Raw genomic sequence first — 7,077 nt, forward strand, 5'->3', positions numbered from 1 at the left:
GCATCGACTGCAATATTTTCGTTAGCAATACTGATAAGGATCGTATTATCAGGATTGGGAATGACCTCACCTCGTTTATCAGCGGTTTGCCAGTGGTTCCATTGAGGCGCAGATTTGTTAATGACTAATTTTAGTAGTAAAAACAACCTTAACTACATCAGAGCAACACAAAATATAAGAGAAAAATTTTAAAAAGTAATAAGATAAACTAAACTAATCTTAACAGTTCGTGTCCTCCTTCTTGAGAAATCTAGGCTTATTCGCAGAAACGGAAAAATAAATATTATAATAATAATAAAAATATAATAATATACGCAAGAATAAAAATATTTCAAGAGACGTTTGGTCTGTTTTTTTGTTGTTGCAAAAGTTCAGAGAATCAGAAGCTTACTTGATCTCATCGTGGACTTTTATACATCCACATATTTTTCTATTTATTTCAATTATTTATTCATTTCAATAATTTGATAATTATTTTTCTGCTATTCTTCATTTGCTTCTATTATTCTTTTTTTTTACTTTTCAGTATTATCTCATTATTTTTACTATTTCATTATTTGAAAAAAAAAAACGCCATGCAAATAGCGTGAACAATTGAAATTTCGTTTACTTGGAAAGGAAAAGTGTTCGTTGCCCTTTCTAAAATTTGTAAAAATCCTGCAATCAATCGTTCAGCTATCAAATGTCAGAATTTCATGACACAACGATGATAAGTCTAATAGGGATTATAGGACACTTCAAAGATTTGATATGGTTCCACGATCCAGGAAATTTAGGAAAGGATGGCACACCATACCTCTCGTGTAATCAATCGTTTCTGGAATGGCATCCTTATGAAAGCGATAAGAGATTACTTTCAGAGAAATTGTATAGCAGACAATTTTGAAGTGGAAATAACTGGAAAAAAATTAGAGAGATAAACTTAGACGAAAAAAACCAAAAGTACTAAAAAGTGAGAAAAACAGTCAGCGATAATTGGAAGGAAAGAAGTAAATTTTATGTAATCATAAATTTTATTGTACATATTGATTTGTTTCTCATAATACAATCTTTAAATTGTGTCATAGATGAGATGTCCATTAAAATACCACGGATTTTCTGCTTACAAAAAGAATACACACATTTTATAAGTACAAACTTTTATTCAAAGATAAAATTTAGAAAAAAAAAACACACGATTTGCATGAACAATGAATGTTCACAACAATAGAAATAGCGATTCAATAAAGAGATTTTTTTTGCCTTCACCACATTTACGAAACAGTTATTCCTTGTTTTATTTCTCTAGGATAAATCCGCATATCCAGTGAATACAGCACACTGTATACTGTGGAAATTTATGCAAATCTGCAGATGTCGAGCATTACCCTGAAAAAATTACTGTATATTTAATGTGATGACTCGTTCATCTGCGATTTTTGTCAAAGCGGTATTGTAAGAAAAAATAAGAAATCCCACATAGCATATTCGTGGAATATGTATTGTTTCTGGAACTCAAAATTTCGAACCAATATCTATGTAATGGCCTAATAAAATGTAAATTGGCTTCAAATTAGTTGTTCCAGGTTCCAAAAAGGTGTATTGGTTCCTGGATGAGGAAATTCGCGGGAAGTCTGATCGTCCCCATTTCGTCGTGGTGATCTTTGACATATCAACAGCAACTGCCTTTGAAAATGTATTGGCTCCATTCCAAAAAAAACTTAATATTATAGTTAAGTAATTATAATTATCAGTCGGTCAGAATACAGTCCCTTACAGATTTGTTTTCACTTTTAAAAGAGAAACAAGAGAAGAAATAATGTTATCGTTTAGATATACTGAAAAAATAATTTAGACAAATCAAAAAATAGTTCGGACAAATAGGAAAATACTTTAGACAGAAGCGAATAAAATTTTTGTAAGCTTTTTGTGAAGGGGATATCACTGAAGGAAATTAGAAAAGTAAGGTAAAAAAAAGTGGTAAAATGAAACGAGCTGGTGAAATTAATCCTGTAATTTCGAAGTCCTTTTCACCACACAAACGCATTATTGAAGGATTGATATGAGAAGAAAAATTAATATTTATGTGAAATTGAGAAGATCTACAGTACCACAGTAAGCCGAGCTAAAATTTTAACTATTTTTTCGATGTACTTAACACGGTAATTTATTATAATTAACAATATAATTAATTTGTATCAATGCAACATGTGACAATTTTTTATAGATTTTAACAGATTGTACTAGATGATCAACAGCACTTTTTTATATCTAAAACATCCATGAATTACTGGGAGTTTGAGCAATCATTTTAAAAACAATTTTTTTTTCGTGGGCCAGGTGTAGCGCAATAGGTAAGAAGTTCCGCCGCCTGCACGATCGATGGAAGGTTCAAATCCGCACTAGTGCTCACCAAGCCTTTCATCCCTCCGGGGTCGATAACTCGGTACCAGACGGTTGTGTGGGAGGATAAAAACACTGACTTGACACATCGGCTAGACCGGAAGTCACGGTATAGGCCAGTTGCACGTTCGTAAACCCCAAACGATTCTGAATTGAAGTGAATGCGTGGGCGGATCAGGAGCGGATTGATTAACGCCAAACATTTTATCCTTTTTATCGTTTAATTTTTTTCATAAAATACCATGAATGCATGATTTTGACCTATAGAATAACAGAATTGTTCAACTCTTTAGATCCGCACTTGATACTGTATCAATCGTTAGCAATCCACGCAGTTTTTTTACAGTAATAGATGAAAAGAGCAGGATTTCACAAGAGCTGAATTGGCTGTTATTTTTACCCATTTTTGCAAAGTTCTTACAAAATCCTGAAGCCTCTACACTTAATATTTATTGAAGTGGTAGATTTCTTCTCTGGGATCCTTGTTACCATTCGCTTAAGTTGCGAGAAAAAAATCAGAGTACACATCAGTAGGCTGAAGTTCTACATTTTCTTGTAAACTCGTATTGACTCCATTACTTCTAAATCCTTGATTTTTTTCTTAAAGTGAAAAGTGAAAGTGAATTACAATTGGTTAAATGTGGATATTATATATAGTTTATAAAACTGAATAATGAATTACACTCATTTATAAACAACCTAAGCAAATCCTAAAATGTTCTGTTTCATTTCCATCAAAGTGTTGATTTATAATTGTTGAATTCGATTCGACTGCACAGTTGATAAAAAAAGAACGTTTTAGAAATATTTCTAAAAATAGAAGAAAAGTGCAAACTTGTATGGTGGTGAAAATTCGTTTCGTTGAGAAGAAAAAAAAAAGCTAAAATTGTTAGATACGCTTTCTACGAATTTCCTATTAACGTCTTTGGCCACCGTAAAATTATCCAGAAACATAAGAATATGACTGAAATACTAAAATATTACTATTTTGCGACAATTCTACAAGATAAATTAGAAACAAATGTGTTTTGAAAATAAAATGTGTTCCTTTTTTGTTGGTATTTTTGAAAATTTCTTAAGAAGCTGAACCCGTTGGGAAAGTATGGACAACATATCTTTTCTCGGATACAGAATTACAACCTTTAATTAATGTAATTTACTATTCATTTAGTGCTACATTTATTTAAAACAAACATTTAAAGCATATAAATTTAAAATACATATTTAAAACATCGTCAGAGTCAAAAAAATTAATAATATAATGTTAATAAATTGTAATATTGATAATAATATAATATTAATAAATTGTTAGAAAAAATAAAGGATGACAGTCAGTTTTCTCATAGAATTTTATATAAAATAATAAAAAAGTGAGTTGTTTTTCTTAATTTATTAACGTGTTATATTATTACTTTTTTTATTCCAGATTATGTAGAACACATAAATTAATAAATAAATCATATAAATATTTGCATGCTGAGTAGGTAATTTATTACATAACTTGTCAAATTTTCATGTTTTTTTTTTCAGAAATTGTTCCTGAAATTGGCACATCTGTGAATCAAACTTGCAATTAACCATTCTATGGAATATATTCTTCCACTAGTTCACGCTCGAATGATTTCTGTCGCCCTCTTCAAGTTCCTAGAACCAGAATATTCATTTTAATAAGCCTGCTCTTTAGAAGCCAGACTTCTTCTGGAAAACATCAAAAGTTTTTTTTTCTCTCTCTCTAACCAAATAGCAAATGGTAAATTCTTTGAAAAGTGTTTTTTGAGCGATAGGGACTCAATCCGTCTCGTCTCCCATCCTACGTTTTCAAATGGAAAAAAAATGCGTCGAAAGTGTCAACGTGTCATCGTTGCTTCTTACGTGAGTGAGAATAGTGCAAATCGACTCTGACTGTACTGGCACCGTTATTTTCGGGATTTTTTTTTCTTCCGAAAGAAAAAAACCACTTGTCTTGCTTTTAAGGAACAGAGAAAAATCGTAACGATTTCGTTCCCTCGTAGATGATTTACTTTTACATTATTAAAACTAACATTGCTAGTCTGGACTTCTTCAAACATGATTTATTTCTTTTTAAAAAATTTGTAGGTCATTTTTTTCGTCACGTTATATATTCTTACATACACCTTCAAATATTTATTATGTAAGAGAAAGTTAAAAATTTCACATAAAATTTTTTCAGGACAAAACCAGAACTTAGCAGTACCGTAAAGGAATAGTAGCTAAGATCTCATCGGCGGAAGATCTACCTTGGACCAGAAAAAATGATCCAAAAACGAAAGAAGAAAATATTTCAAGTTTATTCAGTGAATCCGCTAAAAAAATTCAATGACGTATCCACCAAGAATAAACAAAAAGACATTGACATACTTATATTTATCGACTAACGTTTACTTTTCGTTCGAAGCCTCGATGTGCTGCTGATCCCCTCAAAAAAAAAATCTCTGTATATTTTAAAATATTCTAGACAGAAATAATAACAGAAAATGTGTTACGGAAAATCATTATGGATTATAATTTGTTCCTAGAAAATGATGATGAAAAATCTGTGTCAAAAAATTGCACTCAATTCTGACCTAGAAATGGTCAGCAATTATTTGAGGGTGAGGATAGCAATTTGATGAGTTACATAGAGTGTCCAATGGTACATCCTTGGAATTTAATTTTGAACAGAACGTGTTCTCGTTTGTTTTTAGGACTGTTTTTAGGTTTTTTATTTTAAGAATTATTGACGACTTGGAAGTTTAAAAAAAGGGCCCCTCTATCTCGATTCTCAGAATCAAATTCTTTTGTCTGGATTTACTTGTTCCTCAATTCCAGAAACATAGTCCTTTTAAGAGTCACTAACATATCATAATTCCATTCCATAATTTTTCATAATTTTTCGGAAAAGATCGAGAAAAAAATTTCGGAAAATAGCGAAATGAAATTTTCCAATGCATACTAATTCCTATTAATCTTTGTAATGAGTTAATTAGAATAATACAGGAGTACCTGTGATTTAATGTAAGGAACTCTTTGTTCAGAATTCCGGATTTTCTCCAATATGTGAATATTTAGATGCTTTCATACTAATTTCGTTCACTAATTTCGGGACTTTTTCTTAATTCACGCTAGTTTTTTGAATATATCTGAAAATTTCCTACAAGTTTTTGATAGTTTTATATTTCCACAACATTTTAACCATTATTGTTTATTTTTAGAAAACCTAATGACAGGGATATTTTAGCTAATTTTATCGAATTTTTATAACTAACAATGAAAAATTTCTAGCGTTATTGGTTTTTCCGAATATATAAAACTTTACTTGTCGCATTTTTTGCTAGAATATATTTTAACATTGGATTAATCCAAGTAGTAGCTATACAGTAACCATGAATCGTTATAGAAGTAACATCACGATGATCACTGTTCATAGTTCATTATCCTGTACGGATATAAATTTACCTATATAAATAAGTATAATCATATTAATTTAATTTAATTTATTTAAAATTTTATAATGTATCGTAGAAATTGAAGAAATCGATAAAGAGTTTTTGTAATCCAGAGATTCATTGATTGTTAGATGGATAGTTTTATGAGGATGACATCTCGTTGCTACATACATGTCGTATACGATGACTATTGACATAATATGCATTATTGATCGCATCCATGCTTCCTCTCCTCTTAATTGAAAATATGGAACGACACCTCGCGTATAGAATAGCGAAACACGTCCGACCACCGACCCGTTATGGGAATTTCGACAAACGAGAAGCTATTACTAACAAAATAGTAGCTAGTAGTTAAGTTAGTATGAACAATTACCAAGGTAAATAAATTTTTCTCCAAAGAAAAAAAACTCCCTGGAACTCCTTATGGAAGTCTTTCGATCATTTTAATTCGAAAAACTCCTGTAACGGTTAGATGTTGTATTGTTTGTAAACGTGTCCACCTGTCCAGAATTTAAAATCATTCCTAAATTATTTTCTTTTTTTCCTCACTTAGCAAAGGAATCCTTTAAAAAATTTATTATAACCATAAAAAATGGAATCGTTTTAAACCTATGTGTATACTCAGAGAAAATGGAATATAAGAAAAAAATTTGCTCTGAGAAGGGAAAAATCAGGAAAATGTTCGAATATCCGATATAGACCATTTTTATTCCAAACTAACTAAGTTTTAACATCCGTGCCTGGTACAACGTTTTTTCTTCATTCTCTTAAACAGATTCCAGAAAACGGAAGTCATGAATTAGTTAGGCGATTACTATCGTGGATTTATGCACTTCTAGGACATTATGAGATCTCTTTTCACTATTTCTCCAAGTTTCAGTTCAGCTTTTCTAACCGTTCACTTTCACTAAGTTCTTTTTTTTCTAAAACAAAAAAAGAAAAAAAAAAGAATATTCTCCGGTTTAGTACGATAAAAATATTTTACATTTCTTGTGTATTTCGGGTAAAAATAAGCTAATTAAAGTGATTCAAATCCTAAAACAAAAAAGATCAAGGGCAAAAATCACTGCCATTAACCGGAAAGAACATTTTTCAAGGGGAAAAATATTCTCTCGTATGGAAATTATCGGAAATTCAGGACCATTGACAAAGATCACATACCAAATAAACTTGTTCTAACACATGACACCTAATTTGTTGTTTTTTTCTCCTCTTCCACATGGAAGGATCAATAAGGAACGAACGA

This window comes from Necator americanus, chromosome X (assembly GCF_031761385.1).
Source record: "Necator americanus strain Aroian chromosome X, whole genome shotgun sequence".
Lineage (NCBI taxonomy): Eukaryota > Metazoa > Nematoda > Chromadorea > Rhabditida > Ancylostomatidae > Necator > Necator americanus.